The 23,712-nt window shown below is 32.0% G+C and overlaps 1 long non-coding RNA gene across 2 annotated transcripts; it reads right to left on the reverse strand.

Moving 5' to 3' along the window:
• Positions 1 to 9,272: 9,272 nt before the first annotated feature.
• LOC143253694 (uncharacterized) lies at positions 9,273 to 20,033 on the reverse strand. Of its 2 annotated transcripts, none has more exons than XR_013029781.1 (2): positions 17,344 to 20,033; positions 9,273 to 10,716 (listed from the first exon to the last, which is right to left on the reverse strand). It is a non-coding gene; the product is annotated as an uncharacterized LOC143253694 (long non-coding RNA). The 2 variants fall into 2 exon arrangements; XR_013029782.1 differs by having other exon boundaries at positions 9,273 to 12,569.
• Between the last annotated feature and the right edge of the window lie 3,679 nt (positions 20,034 to 23,712).

Below are 23,712 nucleotides of genomic sequence, written 5' to 3' on the forward strand. Positions count from 1 at the left end.
ATGGTTGAAATTTATTTTTTAATTGTTACTGATAATATATCTAATATTAAGGTAACGTATGTATTAACCTAATAAACTTGTCGTGCTTCCTACGTTTTACCAACTATCATCATACATCTAGGAAAACAAAACCTGTTAATCTAATGTTTCACAACTGACTAATTTCAGTAAAACAGGTTAAACTCCTAACGTTCATAATATAAAATTATTACAGATAGGGCTAACTATTACTACTAATGAAAGCATATACGGATCATATTAAAATAATGTCATTATAATAATCAGACTATACAGGTGTCGCTCTAGAGAAACTAGAGTCAAGAGTAAGAATGGAATAAAAAACAAAATTATTTGATGTTCATGATCTGCGACCTCAGAAAACTGATAAACATAAGTTTGTACATGACACGAGTTGTAGTGGTTATTCGCAATGTAACCCCTTACAAGCCACGGCTATTCAGAATGTAGCTCGTGTAGTCCACAATCTATAGTAATTATTCAGAATGTAACTTTGTACAGGCAGTGATGTATATAACCGTTGTTTGTTTTTGTATTTCGCGCAAAGCTGCTTGAGGGCTATCTGCACTGTATACAAGGTATTCTGCAAAGCACAATACACTGTCGTTGTTAGAGCTAGTGAAATACATTATATATGTATAAACGGCTGGTATGAATAAAGAAAGCTGTATGTAGAGGAGCAAACAACGCTTCGACCTTCTTCGGTCATCGTCAGGTTCACAAAGAAAAAAAGAGGTAACTGACCGATAGCTGACCACATGTTTGAAGGGGGTTGTGTAATTGAGTGTAGGAATGTAGAGGGCGTGCTTAGATGTTTGAATATATATTTTTAATATATAAAGGGGTTCCTTTGTATTGGTTTATTTTGGGCTTGAGTTGTTATATAAGTAAGGCTTCTTTAATTTTGCATTTGTTTATGTTTGTTTCTTTATTTAGTATTTGGGTGTTTTCTATGGTTATATTGTGTTTATTTGACTTGCAGTGTTCGAAAAGTGTGAAGTGAACTTTTATGTTCTGTGAATCTGTGAAATACATTGTCTGCTGATGTTTATATTACATCTTTTCTAGTCTCTTTTGTTCTTTTAGATGTGTAGCAATTTTCTTATTACTAATAACCTAAAACACTTTAGATGTTTGGATAACATGCTATTTTCTGTTACAGTTTATTTTTCTTTATTATTTAGCGAACTAAAATATTTTTTTATCCTCAACAAAACGAAAATTTCGATGAATAAAAGATTATGTAGGGACCTAATCTGTTTTTATGAACACAAAGCTACACAATACGCTATTCGTGCTCTGCCAATCACGGGTATCGGAACCCGGGTTTTTACTAGTGTGAGTCTGCTGTACCACTGGATGGTACTGATGCCTAATTTTTGATTCATTACTTCAGCTACGACGGAATAATTTCGCCAAATTTATGGTTTATTAGTAACGTTTAGAAGAGAGAAATAAACAAACAGAGTAGGCCTCATATAGTTGTAGAATGTAACCAGCTTGTTTTATTTATATGTACAGTCCTTTATTAGGCTTCATATAGTTGTAGAATGTAACCAGTTTGTTTTATTTATATGTACAGTCCTTTATTAGGCTTCATATAGTTGTAGAATGTAACCAGTTTGTTTTATTTATATGTACAGTCCTTTATTAGGCTTCATATAGTTGTAGAATGTAACCAGTTTCTTTTATTTATATGTACAATCCTTTATTAGGCTTCATACCGTTGTAGAATGTAACTAGTTTGTTTTATTTATATGTACAATCCTTTATTAGGCTTCATATAGTTGTAAAATGTAACCAGTTTGTTTTATTTATATGTACAATCCTTTATTAGGCTTCATACAGTTGTAGAATGTAACCAGTTTGTTTTATTTATATGTACAGTTCTTTTATCACGACTACATCATCACCTCTTTACTTAAATTCACGTTTTGTCGAAGAAAATAAATTATTTAGTAAATTTAAAAACTCATCCCTTCTCAAAAAAATTGATTTACACGCAGGAAAAGATAAGACTCGGGCGTTTCAATATGCAACTTTATCCGTGCCGTTTCGGGAGAAACCAATATACATATATTGTGATTTTTTTTTATGTTGATGGAATATCGACCAATAGGAAAATTTCAACCAACGATTTTCCTATAATGTCTTAGTGATGTTTTTTTTGTTCAAATTTAAAATTCTCCAAAAGCTTCATACATATGTATTTTTTACCATATGGAAATACATTATGCAGTAGCTCTTTCGTAAAGTTTATTATAAGCGCATTTGTGTGGCAATCGCACCAACGGAGTGATTTCTATACATTCGACTACGCTAATTTAATTCTATGAACTTGGATTTTCCACACAAATATTACTCACCGTCTCGGATTTCATTTCGGTGGAACTTTAGCAATGTCGAACGGTGTAGGAATGAAGCTTACGTTAGTACTAGTTAGTGGGATGTAGGGCAAAAAACGAGTGATAGGAAAGCTTCGATTACTAAATATAGTCACTTCTCGCATCTTAAATCTCTCATAAAAATAACTCTGATAACACTTTCCGATAACATGCTGTGGTGTGGAGAGTACAAATACTCCATAACGTAGCTCTGAGTTCAACTACAAACAAGATAAAGTTATGAAACGTGACGGTAGTCTTAAGAACTCGAATAAACCTTCCTTTATTCATGTGTAATTCGGATGAACAAGTGGGATATAATTTTTGGAACTGTGTTCGTCAATAGTCACTGCCTATATTTATAATACCGTGTGTTTTCTGTTTGTGTGTTTTCTTATTGCAAAGCCACATCAGGCTATCTGCTGAGCCCACCGAGGTGAATCGAATCCCTGATTTTAGCGTTGTAAGTCCGTAGACATACCTTTGTACTAACGGGGGTGGCCCGGCATGGCCGAGCGCGTTAAGGCATGCGCTCGTAATCTGAGGGTCGCGGGTTCGCATCCGAGTCGCGCTAAACATGCTCGCCCTCCCAGGTGTGGGGGCGTTATAATGTGACGGTCAATCCCACTATTCGTTGGTAAAAGAGTAGCCCAAGAGTTGGCGGTGGGTGGTGATGACTAGCTGCCTTCCCTCTAGTCTTACACTGCAAAATTAGGGACGGCTAGCACAGATAGCCCTCTAGTAGCTTTGTGCGAAAATTCAAAACAAAAACTAACGGGGGCAATTATAATACTAATAAATAAGAGAGAATAACAAAATATTATGAACATATTAAAAGTTTTAAAAAGGTCGAAAAATTGTTTAAAACGCTCTTTACTATTATTCATCAATTTCGCACAATACTAAGTACTGTACTGTTAATACAAAAACACAGAGAAGGAAAATTGAGCAGTTTACTATATACACTATATATATCGCAAAATCGCATTTTTCACGTTTCGTTCGTCATCCATATTCGATATGGCGTTTTTCAAAAACGGGTTCTACATATGCTGATTTGGTTTATTTGTTTGTAGTTTCGCGCAAAGCTACATTAGGCCTAGCCGTCCCTATTGTAACGGTGAAAGACTATGAGCTACTTGTTTTACTAACGAACAGTAGGATTGACCGTCACCTTATAACGCCCCTACAGCTGAAAGGGCGAGCATGTTTGGTGGGACGGGAATTCGACCTTCAATTTGCAAGTCAGGCGCTCTAACTATCTGACCATACCAGACCCTGTACGTGAAGAATGCACGAAAGAAAAATTAAATGCTACAGAAAGAATGGTTGTCAGTAAGATATTGTGAAGAAGGGATCATAATTATAATCGAGACACAATTTAATCATGGGGATACGTTCCCTCTTCTAATTCCAACGTTTATGATTTATCAAAATGAAACAGCTTGTAAACAATATTTGACTTAACAGTGACAACTTGAAGTTGAAAGAAATAAATTCAGTAAATGGACAACAGGCCTGTGTAATAATATTAACACTGAAACCAGGGAAGGAGTCAGATAACGAGAATAAACTACTTATTTATATACTTTAAACTTTTGATAAGAAATCTGACGTAGGTACGAGTGTTAACTTAGTGATGTCAATTAAATATGGCAGAAACATGTAGAGATTGTTAGCTTAATTATTGTTAAACGCAAAGCGACACCCTTAGGTAGCTATACTCTATCCATAGTGGATATCGTTAGCAATATAAACACTCAGGTTTATAGCTGGAGCACCAGGGAGTGAGCAAATAAAGTTAGAATACTAAAAGTATTATTTGTTAAATATCAGTTAAAATCAACTGTCCTCGATCTAAATGTTTTAAATATTTATCGTTATCTGAATAAAATTTACATTTTTAACCTGGTATTCTATAAAATAATCTATAAGCTTTCTGATAAATTACACCTACTTATATCTTAGTTGTACCAGAAATAACTATACACAAAAATAGTTTTATTATGAAAAATTAAACCTATAATTAACGTTATTTTGGAATAAACATCACAGCGCATGAAGGAGAAACTTTTTAAATACTTGTTCATAAGATTAAATATTGTATAAAACTTTATAAAATGAATCGTGAATAAAAATTCATCAAACTGATTTTAAATTTTGTGTATTAATTCTGTTCTCTTGAAAATTAAATCAGCTTTATTGTAGAGCAAACGAAATTTATACATCTACATATAGCCACTTTACATGTTTTCAGGTGCATGTTAACTAATTACAACAGGACTGGTAAAGAGAGACTAGCGTCTTCCGTATGGTGTAAGGACTTCAGAACAGAGCGGCCGGGTCAAAACCTACCAAACACACAACTCCCCAGTTCGCGGCTGCTGATATTCAAGTTTATGGAAAGAAAACCATTTGGATGGGACCACAGAGTGATAGTGTTTCATGAATTTTACAGCAGTGTGGGTGTAGTACAGGAATGTTTCATGAATTTTACAGCAGTGTGGGTGTAGTACAGGAATGTTTCATGAATTTTACAACAGTGTGGGTGTAGTACAGGAATGTTTCATGAATTTTACAACAGTGTGGGTGTAGTACAGGAATGTTTCATGAATTATACAGCAGTGTGGGTGTAGTACAGGAATGTTTCATGAATTTTACAGCAGTGTGGGTGTAGTACAGGAATGTTTCATGAATTTTACAGCAGTGTGGGTGTAGTACAGGAACTCTTGTCATTAACCAATAGGAAACTGTCTGAACCCCCAGTGGCACAGCGGTATGTCTGCAGACTTACAATGCTAGAGTCCGGCTTTCGATACCCGTAGCAGACAGAGCACAGATAGCCCATAGGGTAGCTTTGTGTTTAACTTCAAACAAACTATTAGAATTCAGGTTTTTCCGACTTGGCATAAAATATTATATTTTATTAACTAATCATTTAACTGGTAATGTATCATATAGATGTGAACATTATTTTAACCCTCTCTCAGTAACTTAAAATTTTTTATACGTATGCGACTCCAATATTTGATTGAATGTTTCCAATAAATATTTACTACATTGTTATCCCAGTTTTAATAAACATTGTTGCACCTTATAATCAAAATATTTTTTTTCGATTTTGAAATTTCAAAAAGCTAAACTTTTTAATATATTACTTTTCCTTCCTATAGCAGTTTTGAAAATGTATTGTATTCCAATATCTGAACATGTTTTATTGTTTTATTCAGTATTGTTTGTAAGTTTGCAAAACTTTTTTATATATGAATCATTATTACAAAACTGTATTGTTGTTTGTATATTAAAATATATTTGTGTTAAGAAAGAAAATTTTGTGTGTATCAATCTTTTTGACAAACATCATAAGTTGGATACATAACGACATTCAATTAACTTGTAAATTCGAATTAAACTTTCAGGCTATGTGAAATCGTAATACGTAATATAATAAATCGGTAACCTGTCCTAGATAAGTTATAATACGTAATACCATTGTAACATGACGTTTCGTGGAGTTGATCAGAATGAAAGATACTAAACTTCCAGAAGCAAAATATGAAGGTTACAACGTCTAATGAATACATGACACACGAGTATATATATCTTTTACTTTCAAAGCTGTTACTAACTAGAAAATAGTAAGGAAATAAGTAATTAAAACTTGTCTTATTAGTTATATTTAACTCACTGTTGTTATCTTCTGCGAGGTATGTAAAACAAAGCAATTATTAACTGTCTTAAAAGCATGATAATTAATAAAGAATTAATACTTCATCAGCTACTACTCACTGAGTAGATATTATTAATTATGAAACATTAAGTAGTCAACTGTTAACTCAGACACAATTTTATCATTCTTAAAAACACATTTAAAAGAAGAAAACCCCAAAATGATTTTAAAGCGTTCGTTTGTAATTTCAACTTATCTGTTCGAAGAACACATGTTGCGGACACAGATGTACTCAGTGCTAAATATTTGGATCATTTAATGGAATGGTTTATTGTATTTTAAAGTATAAAATTTTTAATTGGCTACATGGTACAGTTTCATAACGAAAAACGAGTGAACATGAAAGCTTGAAACATTAATGGACATTAAGTACCTGTTTAATTAAAAGGGAACAACTTCATACTAACGCTTTAAGCTTCGTTCCCTATTCATTCAAGTGGAAGTTTCAGTTCTCAAACTCAGCATATCCACTCTGCCTAATGTTTCATTGGATCATGAAAACTGATTAATTTTACATTTTCATTACTGTTGTTAAAGAGCTGTTTACAGTATTACTGGAAAAGTAACTGTTAAACTTATCAGCAACATGACTTAAGATTTATTTCGTTATTAATGACCATCAGAATTTAAATGTAAGTCCCCAATTCACCGCGTGACGAGAAATCACTTCATTATTGGTGTACATTTTTTTTCGCTAAATTATTCTAGGTTTCAAACTTACTAATATAAAATATTTGTTATCGTTGGTGTAGACAAGCCTGATATAAAATATTTGTTATCGTTGGTGTAGACAAGCCTGATATAAAATATCTGTTATTGTTCGTGTAGACAAGCCTGATATAAAATATCTGTGATTGTTGGTGTAGCAGCAAAAGTCTCACTTAGAGTAAAATATGTTTAATTTCCTTTCCTTGTTTTTTATTTTTTATGTTACGTATAAATCAAAACTTATCATTTCAGAAAATGCTTTCTATTAATAGTAAATAATTAATAAACGTCAGTAAACAAGAGGACACCTTGTTTTTCCTTAAAATAAAGTCCATTATTATTATTACTAATTTATTAATTTTATTCCTTTTGAATTACTGTAGTTATTAATAATATGTAACTCTTAAAACTGTTTCATTTAAAATAATTCAGAATAATAATAAATAATCAGCTACTGCTAAAAATGACTGTGGGCACGCGAGAGAATTTGTTAGAAGATTATCCCCAATCTGGTCACACACTTTCAAAAAGGTTCGCCATCCCTGTCCGAGAATCTGACTCTGCAGATCACTTTGGCTGTTTTACACGAATGATATTACTGTGTTCACTATTACTAATAACGTACTTTTGAAAACTATTCAAACTGTCTAGCTATCAAAATTTAAATATTTTATTATATGAACTAATGTATTAAAATCTGGAGTTATCTGAAACTAACTGGCCGTTCTTGTTAGTGTTAACTCTAATTCTCACTAACACGCTAATATTTGTATTATATCTGAAAGATGTCATCCTATCATATTAGTTTTGACCATTGATTATTGTGTTAGACATTATTATATTTACAGTTATGTAATACATTGTTGAATGCATTGTACTGTAGTATGTTATTAGCATATTGTTTAGTAAATACTGTAATGTTAATTATATAAGGTGGGACCGAATATATTTTCGTGTAATACATTATAGATGGCACTGTTCTGTAACACGTTACCTGTATAGTGTTAAACAAATTAACTGATTCTAACTATTGTATGACACATAATCGTATATATCAGTACCACAGACGTTAAGAGCTTGTATTCTTTTAGCATGTTCAACGTTACGTAACGTTTTAGTTTGTGTTTATATTTTTATAATTAATTGTTTTGCGCACATGATGTTCTTTTATTTATTGTGTAAGGTTTATTACTTTTTATCCAATTGAAGGACATTTTTCTGTAATTTGTTCCGCTGTTGTGTAAACCAGTCCTATTATAAACACACACATATAATTAATACGCTTGTGTTTGTCTTTCAATATCTTTATTCGCAAATTTCTCGATCAAACGCTACAAACCACATAGTGTTAAAAAGGCTTTAATTTATTGGCTTTTTCCGTTCAGAAGCACCTTACCCGTTTTAAACTTTTTAACGTAATAAATATGTTACACGATGGCACAATGTCATTGCGATCACGTGACGACAAGCATCGATTTGAGCTTTAGTTTTTATTTCCAGAGTATTTCCCACAAACAGTACTTAATCACCACGTAATGTATTTGACAAAATGAGCTTTACATTAAATACAACAGCTAAAGTCTTCTCGGCTTATTTAGACCTAAAACATGTATGTGTAGTTCGTTCAAGATCATATTCTTATCACTTTGTGAACACATATACAGACGTTTTTGCATTATCAGCTACGTTTGCCTTCATTAGAACTTTATATTTACTTTACTTAGCAATATTTAACTTTGGTTCATTTCATAAACTGCTATAAACATCTTTCAGCTAGTTATTTTTCTTTAATGCGGATTTTATTTTGTGTTTCAACTCGTAAAACTGTGTCATACACTGAAAGCTCATAATTGTTTCACACCTTGTACATTATCATAAATACTATTACTACACGTGTAATTTTAAGTTAGGTTATGTTTATGTGTTCTTGTTTGTTTGTTTGTTTTTTGTCTGATCACGTGAGTTTTTTTCAAGTCGACCAGGTTTATTGATGTAAAATACGATGTTTGCAGAAAAACGTAGCTTAAAAATCATGCGTGAAACTGATAGAATTAGGAAAATACAAGTGAAGGCATGAAAACTAGCATTAATGTTTCACAGGCTGCAGCTGGTAGACATGTAATTCAACAGTAAGAATAAATTGCGCAGAGCAACCCCGTGAAAAGTCTACAGAAAATATGTGTAATTCCAAATGAAAAACATTTTCTCAGAGGATAGAAAACATTCTAATTACAATCACTCACTCCCTTTAACTGTTCATCCGGTTTTGTGTGAAACTAGTTTTCAAACACTTTTACACAGTTGTGGACCACAGTTATTCATCTTTGCGCCTAGTTTTGTAACAGATTAAAAATAAATTGTCAACATGAGACAATATATGAGCAAAACTGATCGTGAATGTTATAAAAATAAGTTTGACGGTTAAGCTCGAATTAAAAGTTATTGGAATGACTTTATTTTATTCAAATGTAGACACTTCTATAGGTTAATACGTATTTCTAATAATTACCAAACACTGAATCGTCTTTATCGTTAAATCTACATATGAAATTATCAAACTGGAATTTGTATAATAAAACGTCTTCCTGATGTATTATACACATTAAATTATCCATTAGCCATAAACTAATAGATAAGGTACGTTAAATTGTCATTTTAATAGGTTCTATAGTCTAAATTGTCATCTTAATGGATTATATATACGTTGTATCGTCTTTCTTATAGATTCTATACGTTAAGATATATTGTAAAAAAAGTTTATATATTAAACTATCTTCCTTATGGATCATATGTATTAAATTATCATCGTAATATATTCTATACATTTAACCATCTTCCTTCAGGATTATATGTATTAAGTTATCATCCTAATATACTCTATACATTTAACCATCTTCCTTATGGATTATATACATTAAATTATGATCCAAATGTATTCTATTCATTCAGTTATCTTTCTTATGGACTATATATATTAAATTACCATCTTAATATATTCTATACATTTAACCATCTTTCTTATGGACTATATATATTAAATTACCATCTTAATATATTCTATACATTTAACCATCTTTTTATGGACTATATATATTAAATTACCATCTTAATATATTATATTCTTTCAATCATCTTTCTTATAAACTTTGTACATTAAGTTGTCATTCAAATGAGTATGAATTTTACAAATTAAAGTTTCGCTCTAATGAATTATATACATATGTGTTAGCGTGTCATGTTTACGGTTTCAACTGTCATCACAAATGACTCGTTACGTTAAATCGTCATTCTAACAGTTTCTTCTACACACTAAGTTAAGTTAATCTTAATGAAACTGAACTTCACAAGTTAGTTTAATAATTTTAATAATTTCATACTTATTCGTCTTGTGCTTAATTAGTATTGTCTAAACGTAATTGAATGTTTGTTTGTATTATTAGATAGGTTATTTATGTTCCGTTCAATCCAATATTTATATCCAAATAGTTTGAGACCCGTATAAATGGTGTTCGTTTTGTGTTTCACGATCCACTTTTATACAGATGTATCATAATTAGAAGCCAACATAAGAGACAGTTGCGCGTGTTGCTCATTTCTCTGTTTCAATCCAACTGCTTACGTTGTTAGGCCCTCAGAAGTTGGATAGGTGAAAACTCCGTTGCCTTGGCTACTGCTAAACAACGACTAGACGTGTTCTCGACGAGAAAATCGATGTTTTACCTGGTGAAATGTGCAAATTCAATGGGATGTGGCCGGAACACTAACAAGCTAAGTCTAGACACTTCTTATAAGCTGAGCACTGCATCGTTTCCATACCCTTAATGAAGACAAGATCGATTCTCAATTTTCCTTCAGCGAGGAGTTTCGTGTATACACCTGAGGAATAAGAGAATGTTTCATAATTAAATAAACGTCTTTATTAATATAAGTTTTTAGTACCTACAAACACGGTATACGAAACGCAAACTATATTAAGCTGAATATCGCAGTTTCGTAAACTATATTAAGCTGAATATCGTAGTTTCGTAAGCTATATTAAGCTGAATACCGCAGTTTCGTAAACTATATTAAGTTGAATATCGTAGTTTCGTAAACTATATTAAGCTGAATACCGGAGTTTCGTAAACTATATTAAGCTGAATACCGCAGTTTCGTAAACTATATTAAGCTGAATATCGCAGTTTCGTAAACTATATTAAGCTGAATATCGTAGTTTCGTAAGCTATATTAAGCTGAATACCGCAGTTTCGTAAACTATATTAAGCTGAATATCGTAGTTTCGTAAACTATATTAAGCTGAATACCGCAGTTTCGTAAACTATATTAAGCTGAATATCGTAGTTTCGTAAGCTATATTAAGCTGAATACCGCAGTTTCGTAAGCTATATTAAGCTGAATATCGTAATTTCGTAAACTATATTAAGCTGAATATCGTAGTTTCGTAAACTATATTAAGCTGAATACCGAAGTTTCGTAAACTATATTAAGCTGAATACCGTAGTTTCGTAAACTATATTAAGCTGAATACCGTAGTTTCGTAAACTATATTAAGCTGAATACCGTAGTTTCGGAATATTTCGGTTCTGATTACTCTACCTCAGTTAGTAATTCAAAATTACATACATTTTCATATATCATATGGTGAAGACTTCATGACAACAGTTTCATAATTACTTATATTCTGTTCATGCACACTGAATCAAAATTTCGTTTCATTATTAAATCGATGGATAATATTAGAAAGTCAATGAACTTTTAGGAGGCGTTGACTCTTTTAAATAAATTATAATAATAGATTAATTAAGTTTCAAAATGAATTTATAGCTCTAATTGGTTATATCTGGTTTGTTGTGAAACGGAAACGAACCAACGACTTTCTTATCTTTCCACCGTCTCCCGGTTTATTAGCGGTATGTTTACGCGATCGGATGTAGCTCGGTGTGTAGGGTTACGCAAAAGCAAACAAAAAATATCTTATTACCATTACATTTTAACTACTGAGCTCGAAATTATGGGAATAAACTTTCAACACATTGAGTTTTGTGTTGGTTTTGTTTAAGCCTCACAGCAGGCATCAGATCTGTATACACAACATGTATCAAACATCGATATTTAGCATTATGAACTCTCATACCTACTGCCAAGTCACACCAGAGGGCTCAAGTTAATCTTTCCCCTTAACATGTTGATTTTTTAAAAGCTTTAATCTGCCTCTTAGTCTGCATCTAGTCATCATCACCCACCGCCAACTCTTGGGCTACTCTTTTACAAACGAATAATGGGATTGATCGTAACATTATAACGCCCCCACGGCTGAAAGGGTGAGCATGTTTGGTGCGAGGAGGATTTGAACCCGCGACCCTCAGATTACGAGTCGAACGCCTTAACCTACCTGGTCATGCCGGGCCAATAGATTTGTTAACAACCTCGTGTAGAGTTATTAAAAACGTGATTATAAATTAACTAATGTGTGGTGCGAGCACTTCACTGTTTAAAAGTTAATATTCAACGTTTTTTCGGCTTTCGTGCAAGGCTACAAATAGGCTATCTACGCTGTTTACACCACGGGGAACCGAACCGTGAATTTTAGCATTGGATTTTCTTTTTTCGGAAAATTTATTACAGTAAAGAAAAAGTTTTCTATATATTTTAAATGTTACTTATCTGTTTGAGATCTTCAAACATTGATTGTTGGTTTGGGTTTCTCGTTTCATCGTGAAGAATATATTCTAAAAGTAAAACGTAATACACTTTACATGTGAAGTAAAACCTATTATTAAAACTGGATATAACAATGTTAATGTTATTCTTAATAGAGGTAACATTTAAATATTTAGAGAAGTGTTCATTCTCTGTCGGATCTCTCTTAATCTGTAATCCAGAACGTGGAACAAAAATGGAATGACCTTCTTACACTGATTTTGTAAAACAAAAGATTGGAATAGTCTTCTTACATTGATTTTGTAAAACAGAAGATTAAAAGTAATAGCCCTGATACAATGTTTTGCGACCCAGCATTATCAGGTGGTTAAGGATCTTGACTCGTAATCTGAGGGTCCCGGGTCCGAATCCCCGTCATACCAAACACGCTCGCCTTTTTAACCGTGGGAACGCTATAAAGTGATGATAAATCCTACTATTTTCATTCGTAAAAGAGTAATCCAAGAGTCGGCGGTGGGTGGTGATGAATAGCTGCCTTCCATCTAGTGTTACACTGCTAAATTAGGGATGACTAGCGCAGTTAGCCCTCGTGTAGCTATACGCGAAATTAAAAACAAACAATGTTTCTGTCAAGCAAAAATTAAAATAAGTAGCCTTCTTACATTATTTTTCAAACAGAAGAGAGAATTGAATAGCCTTCTAACAACGTGTTTGTCAAACAGAAGAGAGAATTGAATAGCCTTCTAACAACGTTTTTGTCAAACAGAAGAAAGAATTGAATAGCCTTCTAACAACGTGTTTGTCAAACAGAAGAGAGAATTGAATAGCCTTCTAACAACGTGTTTGTCAAACAGAAGAGAGAATTGAATAGCCTTCTAACAACGTGTTTGTCAAACAGAAGAAAGAATTGAATAGCTTTCTAACAACGTGTTTGTCAAACAGAAGCTAGCATGAAACACCCCGTTTTTGTCAATCAGAAGAAAGAAAATAATCGCTTCTTTGCAATTTTTTCGAATAACAAAACAGAAGAGAACAGTACGTGTTTTGAAAGACGAATGCGCTCTAATTTCTAAAACACGTTCAGTTAATATCGATTTATTGATGTTGCGAGAAGGTTCTTTTCACTTCCGTTTCAAATATACTTTTTTCGCCAATTCTGATCAATTGCAATATATAAAGTATAAAGGTTGTATTGTTTATCGAATCCAGTGTATACTTCAATACAGGCTTTAAAAACTTTTATCTTCCTAATAATTACTTGTAATGGTCCAGTTTTCATAACGGTTTCCGATACAAACCAGTAAAATGGAGTACAGTTCTACAAATTTCACTTTTTATGTATGTCAGTATCTTTCACATCTTTACAATCAATGTTTGGGAAAGCAACCATACATATAAAATACGTTTGATCCTCAAACTTGACGCACATAAACTAACTTTTATTCGTGAACTGCTGCTGTGATGTCCAATAGTCTCTGATTTTTCGGTATAATTGGCTTAGCCAGATGTACGTCACGTAACATCCAGATGCTGAAGATAAAAAGTACCTTAAACATGAAAAATAGAAATAACTATTTCTTCTGTCTCCGACTTCTGAATTTCTAGTTATATACAGCAGTCCTATCGGAAGTTGATCTCTTACTGAGAATTTACATAAACAAAGACTATCCGAGGATTCATGTATAACTGTTCTTAGTTTTGGAATTCTGACCAGAGGGTGACAAAAAGTAACATCAGTTGTCTTGAAGGTTTTCTTCAACTGATTAAACCAAATAACAGTGTTGAATGCCACATTTTTAACGCGTCCAAAGCTAAAAATGCGTAATGTTCAATTTCATGTAACCTCGAACATTGAATTCATTGATAAGCCTATCACTAGGTCGTACCTTGTCCATTTTTTGTACTTTTTCTTTTCTAAATAGTTTTAGTTAGAATATTTCACAAAAGTGTTTTCAAGTTTAAGTGTTTAATCAAAACTAGACTCCTAGATACATAACGAAATACTGTGAATGAATAAATAATTGATCGTGTAATAAGCTGTATGTGGTTTTAAAGTATCTCCATCTATGAATTAGAAAATACACACACCTAATACAATATTCACCATAGTAGTATATAACAGTGAACATAAAGGAAAGTCGACATCCAGGAAAAACATTTCAAAACTGTGGCGAAAGGAAATGCAACCTAAACATGTGTTATATTGTGATATCCAAATTACACTATGATTAAAACGTTTAACTGTCATAGTGTGCGTGTTTTATTTTATGTAAATAAGCTCGCGTATGTAAAATATTCGGTGAGCGATCACATCACGGTTGTCATAGTAACCATACAAGAGTGTTGTATATCAATCTGTTTATACTCTGGTGTATATTTTATTCTTAAAACTAAACAGGATTTTACTTATATCCTATTATTTCAGTTAAAAATTAGAGACTTTATTGGTTTATAAATTAAAATTTTAAAAGTTGTTTTTATAGTAGAAAATGATATGTGCATGAAAATCACATTTTTAGAAAATGTAAATAGAATCTACCTTTATTTAAACTGTCCTCATTAAACAATCAACTCATTAAGGATTGTACTAATATTCTGCTGATACAAGTGCAACAACAATTTTTTTTATTACTTTTTTTTTTTTTTGAATTTCGCACAAAGCTACTCGAGGGTTATCCGCGCTAGCCGTCCCTAATTTTGCAGTGTAAGACTAGAGGGAAGGCAGCTAGTCATCACCACCCACCTCAAACTCTTGGGCTACTCTTTTACCAACGAATAGTGGGATTGACCGTCACATTGTAACGCCCCAACGGCTGAAAGGGCGAGCATGTTTGACGCGACGGGGATGCGAACCCGCAACCCTCGGATTACGAGTCGCACGCCTGAACGCGCTTGGCCATGCCGGGCCTTTTTTTATTACTAGTTGACTAACTTTTACATGTGTGTGCATGGGTATTTTAAAGTAAAGCGCCACGTTTTTGCGTGAATATATTGTTTTCCTCTAACGATTGAACTAGGCCCAAAGTTACATGACTATAATAGTATTAGGTTCTGAGGTTCGTCTCGAAAGTAAGATTGGTGGTTTATTTCTCAACTTCAGCCGTCTTATTTCTATCTTCCGCTAGCTAAGATAGAGATAGAATAAATCCATAGTTTTCTGTGTCACTATACTGGGTTATTTCCGCTAAAAAGAGGTGGTATACTCTGTATAGAAAGTGGTTTTATTGGTTTTCTTACACATCTGTCGTACAGATAAAGCCATATGTGAAAGGAAAAGGCTATATAGCATTTCTATCAGTTTCTTACACCCAGTCCCACGGGTGGGTAATCAATAACAGGATAAAAGGGTAAACGATCCATTTCCTCTAGCAACAAATGTAAATTGAAATATTTTGTTTGTTCTTATATGGAAACTACAGTTTATTACACACATTAGAAACGCTTTCTCTTTTAATTATACAAGTTGTAATGATAACGATTAATCAAATTATTAAAACAGGTAACATGTATTCAGAATATACTAACGATTGTGTAATCCGATACTAATAATATTAGTAATCTAATGAGGTTAAATACGACCTTTGATGGAACTTGTTATGTCTATTTTTGTTTCAAATTATTTGACACGGAGGTGTTATTTTTCAGATGATACTTTCTGGCACCAGAATACGGTTTTGGTCTATGCTTTCCAAAATATTTGATTAACAACGCTTTGGCTCTACCAGAACACAAATTAACGAGCTTCAAGGCATTGTTAACACTGGGAATAATAGTAACCATCAATGGGAACATTTGTGCGCACATAACAGTTCAGGGTCAACACAGGAAACCTTTGAAGATTGAAAACTATCTGCACTAGTCGTCCCTAATTTAGCAGTGTGAGACTAGGGAGAAGGCAGCTAGTCACGACAAACCAGTGCCTACTATATTACCAACGAACAGTGGGACGGGCCGTTACATTATAACGCCCCCCCCTGTTGAAAGAGTGAGCATGTTTGGTGGGACGGGGATTCCAATCCACAACCCTCGAATTTGAAGTTGAGTGTTCTAACTACGAGGCCATGCTAGGGCTTCCTTTTAAGACCTGTTGTTTATAAGACCAATGCCAGCTGAAAAGCGATCGTTTCACGTGGGTGGACCTCATTACATGTGCTTTAAAAATAATTGAGTCGCATTGAACTTTAATCAGTGATGACGAGTAAACCCATTTGTAGAGAAAAATATACATGTAAAAACGGATGGTATGAGTTGAGAAAAAGTTATGTAGAGGAGCGACCAACGTTTCGACCTTCTTCGGTCATCGTCAGGTTCACAAAGAAAGAAAGAGGTAACTGACCGATAGCTGATTACATGTTTGAAGGGGGGTTGTGTAATTGAATGTAGGAATGTAGAGGGCATGCTTAGATGTTTGATCATATTTATTAATATATATTCAAAGAACACAAAAAGTCACCTACACACGTTTTCCAACATTGCAAATCAAATACACACAACATAACCATAAAAAAACACCAAAATACCAAATAACCAAACATAAACAAACGCAAAATTAAAGAAGCCTTACTTATACAATAATTCAAGCCCAAAATAAACAAATACAAAGGAACACCTTTATACCTATATTAATAATTATAATCAAACATTAAGCACACCCTCTACACTCCTACGTTTAGTTTCACAACCCCCTTCAAACATTTGGTCAGCTATCGGTCAGTTACCTCTTTCTTTCTTTGTGAACCTGATGATGACCGAAGAAGGTCGAAACGTTGTTCGCTCCTCTATATAAAATTTTCTCAACCCATACCAGCCGTTTTAACATTGAGCTTTACTTACTCATCTTACCTTTCAACCAATACATCTTTTTTATTATTCTTGTTGTTGCACACTTTACTTTTCCATGGTTTCATTGGATTAAATTTTCTCTCCTGCTAAAACGTCTTCCAACCAGAGACAAACCTTGTTACAGTTTATAAATGTATTTCATTGATTGGTGAATCTAAAACAGATTTTGAAGTATCGTACAGAGGAAAAATAAAAAGGAAAATTTTGGTAACTACAAAAAAAAAACAATTATCTAAAATCATGGAACTGTTTACATTATGATTAAAATAAAATTATTTACAGTATTTAAATGGCTCCACTTACACTAGACTTTTTGAAGGAAACTAAAGTATCCCCTGTACCTATACGTAAATATAGTGTTATTCGAAAATCTAAGGGCCATGTATTTTTAAGTGTGTGCATATTGTACTTACAGTAACACAGTCAAAACAAATTTAGGCAATTTTAGTTTTCATAAAACATTAATAGACTGAAAATAATATGATAAAACGTGCATAACCTAAAACATTAATACTCAGAAAATAAATATGATAACGTGCATAACATCTGGTTCTTAGGCCTTTTTTGTATATCCTATTTTAGAAAAGTTTACCACGTGAGACACAAGAAATACTTTATATTGTATTATTCAAACATTTGTACAGCGTGATTGCTGACAGATTCAAAACTTGAAAACAAAACAATAACCAATTAACATTTTATAATACCTAAGCCAGACTTTATACCTATGGTATTTTGAAATGTCGTTTAGCCATGCAATGGTTCTATATATTCATTCGGGAATTTCTGAAATATACATCAACAACAGAAGCTAGCATTACCTTTTCATAGCTCTAGAAGCAAACTATTAACTGTCTCCAATACTTGAAATTACAAAGGACAAAGTGCAGTTTCTTCTGAAGTACATTTTGTTACATTAATTTTTAAGGGTTATGTTTTAAATATGTATTAATGTAGAATACGTACAACACACTGATAACTTCCACCTACTTAAAAAATGATAAAGTTTCACTACTTTAAGTTTTTATGACTGCTGCTGTTGAAAGTACATCACACAATGCATTCACAAAATACACACACACATACACATCCATTTTATCAGGCAATTTTGCATGTGCCCATAAATTTTCATGCAATAAAAAATATCTATTTTTACATCAGTAAGTAAATAACAATTTACTGACATACATCTAAGAATCATTAATAAACAAGAAATAACTTGAAAGTAGAGGTAAACTAGCATGTTATTTACTTCAACAATTAATACGAATAATTTATATTTCTTAACAACATAAAAATAGTACTCAATTTCTCTACTTACAATTGTTTCAATTGTACATATAACTTACCTTTTCTACTTACAAATGTTTTGGCTTACCTTCTCTAATTATTATTATTTTGATTGCACCATTAACTTACCTTCTCTATTTATTATTTTGATTATACCATTAACTTACCTTCTCTACTTACTATTATTTTGATAGTACATTCTCTTCTTTAGATTGTTTGGATGGTGTATGTAACTTAATTTCTCTGTTTACTATTGTTGTGACCATACTCATGAATGAACTTCTCTTATAACTGTTTTAATTATACAAGTTTTTGGAGCACACACACAACTTAATGTTTAATTACTACTGTTTTGACTGTCTACATCACCTATTACTTTTCTAAACTGAAAACATATTTCTGGTCTGCATATCTAACTCGAGTACAGTTCTATATCTTTTCTAAAAAGAAATAACACACTGAGGAGAGATATTAATGAGATGCTGGTAAGAAACTTCCCACACTAAGACACAAGATCTTATTGTAACCCAAGACAAGTCATATTCGCATCATGTTAGAGTGAAATGATGAAATATATTTACAGAGAAGAAAAGAATCCAGCAGATGTTATGTTTTTATTTTAATATTCTTATTACACTGAACAAAAAAGAAAGAAGATAAAAAACTGCACCTAGCTTTTATATAAATTCCCAATTTTTTTATCTTTCACAGATGGTTACACACAATACTCAACTGTGATACACACAATACTCAACTGACATATTTTCTCAATACTTTTCCTACTATCCTTTAGTCTTGTCACAAAATATTGCAAAAAAAATAAATCCAATATACAAATGTTAGCTGTATCAGTCAAGTCATATTAGATCATCTATCACTCAAATTTCACTCCTTTAAATCTGTATTTTTACAAAAATGACAAAGACCTGATGGGGTTCAATAATGAAAACATTTACTACAGTTACAAATAATATATATTCAGTACCAGACATTTATTTTGAGTACACACAGTTTGAATAGTTCACACAAAATAGAAAGGTACAAATGTTTCAATGTTACGGTTCTTTGTATTTTTCCTCTTACTAAATGACCTGAATGGATTGTAACAACATATTTATACTACAGTACTGCTTATTTCATTGTAACGACATATTTATACTACAGTACTGCTTATTTCATTGTAACGACATATTTATACTACAGTACTGCTGCTTCCATTGTAACGACATATTTATACTACAGTACTGCTGCTTCCATTGTAACGATATATTTATACTACAGTACTGCTTATTTCATTGTAACGACATATTTATACTACAGTACTGCTTATTTCATTGTAACGACATATTTATACTACAGTACTGCTGCTTCCATTGTAATGACATATTTATACTACAATGCTGCTTCCATTGTAACCATTATATTTATACTACAGTACTGCTTATTTCATTGTAACGACATATTTATACTACAGTACTGCTGCTTCCATTGTAATGACATATTTATACTACAGTACTGCTGCTTCCATTGTAATGACATATTTATACTACAATACTGCTGCTTCCATTGTAACGACATATTTATACTACAGTACTGCTTATTTCATTGTAACGACATATTTATACTACAGTACTGCTGCTCCATTGTAATGACATATTTATACTCACAATACTGCTGCTTCCATTGTAACGACATGTTTATACTACAGTACTGCTTTATTTCATTGTAACGACATATTTATACTACAATACTGCTGCTTCCATTGTAACGACATATTTATACTACAGTATTGCTTATTTCATTGTAACGACATATTTATACTACAGTACTGCTGCTTCCATTGTAATGACATATTTATACTACAATACTGCTGCTTCCATTGTAACGACATATTTATACTACAGTACTGCTTATTTCATTGTAACGACATATTTATACTACAATACTGCTGCTTCCATTGTAACGACATATTTATACTACAGTACTGCTTATTTCATTGTAACGACATATTTATACTACAGTACTGCTTATTTCATTGTAACGACATATTTATACTACAGTACTGCTGCTTCCATTGTAACGACATATTTATACTACAGTACTGCTGCTTTCTTTTAAGTTTTTAATGTTCTTTTTTCTTCTTTTGTTTTATACTTGGAGTTTGAATAAATTTACTTTTAAATATAACTAAAAGTCAAGGGCTGCTCTTTAGGTAAAATAACCACTCCATTAACTGTTTGGTTACCTGAAAATATACCTTTTTGTGTTTCTTTTGCTGAAACCTCCCCTTGAAAAAATTCACTTTAGCTGAAAGCAGCATCCAAGTGAAGATAATACCTAAACATGTTAACAAGAATGATATAAAAGCACTTGGCCATCTTTATTCCAAAGTGTATTTCTCCTAATTTATAAAGTCTGTCTTCATAACAACTTCTAAATGTATGTAAACATTTGTAAGCATCTTTTTGTATTAAAATCGTAACCATTCTCAATTTATAAGTCTTTTAAGAATAGATACACAACAGCAAATCTTCTCTTCTCAGAAATATAATGAATTTATCTTGAAATTTTATACACTAACAGGAAAACAGAATGATGGTTTTACAAAATCATTAAAATATACAGTCTGAGCAAACAGTCGTACACAAAGAATTTTTTTTAAACTCATCAAATACGTGATAGGACATCCCTAAAAACATGAATAATACATTCTAAAATTCTTATCAGGGCACATTTAGCCTGCAGACGTGTACAACTTGTCTTCAAAATAAATTAACATTATCAATTTGTTTCTATACTCTTATGATTCTTAAGAAAACAAACTAAAATAGATGAAAAAGAACCAATAATACAAATTGGTTATAACCAGTACACAACTATACAGATCTCTCTCTAATGTGTTATTTTCTAAATTTTTAAATATTTAAAATTACTGTATAGTATCAATTATGGCTGTTAAGTTTAAAATTAAAGTGCATTATATTCACAGAAAGTATATATGAATAAATAAACAATAAGAGATCAAACTTAATATGACATCAAGAAGTATATTCAATATTGGAAAATAAATTTACAATTCAGGCCCTAAGGTACAATACTATTATTAAATCTTTGTGGATCTCCTTTGGAATTAACAGACATCATGATAACCTGTGTCATGATACCTTGTAGCTAAATGCCATTCATGTAATTATTGTCAGATAAAACAGTATTCCACTGTACTGGTATATTTATTCATGTAATTATTGTCAGATAAAACAGTATTCCACTGTACTGGTATATTTATTCATGTAATTATTGTCAGATAAAACAGTATTCCACTGTACTGGTATATTTATTCATGTAATTATTGTCAGATAAAACAGTATTCCACTGTACTGGTATATTTATTCATGTAATTATTGTCAGATAAAACAGTATTCCACTGTACTGGTATATTTATTCATGTAATTATTGTCAGATAAAACAGTATTCCACTGTACTGGTATATTTATTCATGTAATTATTGTCAGATAAAACAGTATTCCACTGTACTGGTATATTTATTCATGTAATTATTGTCAGATAAAACAGTATTCCACTGTACTGGTATATTTATTCATGTAATTATTGTCAGATAAAACAGTATTCCACTGTACTGGTATATTTATTCATGTAATTATTGTCAGATAAAACAGTATTCCACTGTACTGGTATATTTATTTCTATATTCTGAATGTTGCTTCTTTTCTTGCTAAGCTGTTAAAGTACTATGATGACATTTCCAGTTATTCTTTTGGTTTCCTCTCACCAGATGTTACAACAAAATTAACTTTAAAACCTTAAAAAGATGCACCATTACCTATTTTTAGTTTTTGTGAACTGATTTATTACAACTACTACAACTGTATTCAAAATTTACAATAAACATTCCAGCATTTTGTTAAAATATTCCACTAACAGTTACAGCCATACAACATCAATGTAGAATTCTATCCTTTATTCAAATACAAGAACTCTTCACTATTTTTAACCTTCTAACAATATTAACAGATCACATTACCTGGAATTAAAGGTTATGCTCTAAATCAGTGGTGGGAAACCTAACCTAATCCTTTAAGACTTCCCCTTTACCAGTTATAAGTCAAAAATAATAAATTTGAATGCAATAAGCTTAAATGAAACATATTACAGTTAAGAGAGATTACCAGTAACAGACTTCCTCTCCCTTTCTACTGATAATTTGAAGAAGTACAGTATATAAAGAAACAATTACAATTTAATGTTAACTAAGTGCTTTGTTAGCATGAATGCACAGAAATATACTCTACTATCATCTCTAATCTATAACATTAACTCTGGATACCATGTGTTGTTGCAATAGTTTTACTTTTTAGGATGTAGAGATGCCTCAGGAGTTACTCACCACTGCTCTAAGTAATCTAAAGCTTCCTGAAACTGCAAGTTTATTTATCTTAAGATGACATCCATAAACAAGTCTCCATCAGATAGTGGACAGGACCAATATACCACAAGATGATAAAAACCTCTCAAAGCAAAAGAGGTGTACACCAGCATCAGATTTAACAGTCACACACTTACACTATTAATACCATTAGTAATTATAAATTATGCTGAATCCACTTGAAAGAAATGAAATATCAAGAGTAGTTTCAAGCCAAAAGTAGCGATCATAAATGGTACAGTACGATCACTTACCACAAGAGCAGTTAAAATAATTAACAGTGTTATGATTCTCAAACATCATAAAAGGTAAAACCTTCAACTGGAAAGATGAGGGGAAAGATCTGTCAGCTTGAGGGCAATGACAGATTCAATCTAAAAGCATGAATAAACACAAAATTATGATTTTAGAAAACAGTGCATATACTGGAAACTAATTTGAGCAGAAGTTCTAATGACAGGTATACAAGAAAATTCCTAAATAAACTAAGTTGACAAAGTTTTTGAATGACATGAATGTAATGAATAAAATATTGAATTCCTTTTCTTAAATCTAAATAATTTCCCTTAAAACTAACATATCATATATAAATTAGTGCTATTCAGTGGTTGGTTGGTGGCAAGTATTTAATGGCA

This window comes from Tachypleus tridentatus, chromosome 6 (genome assembly GCF_004210375.1).
Source record: "Tachypleus tridentatus isolate NWPU-2018 chromosome 6, ASM421037v1, whole genome shotgun sequence".
Taxonomy (NCBI): domain Eukaryota; kingdom Metazoa; phylum Arthropoda; class Merostomata; order Xiphosura; family Limulidae; genus Tachypleus; species Tachypleus tridentatus.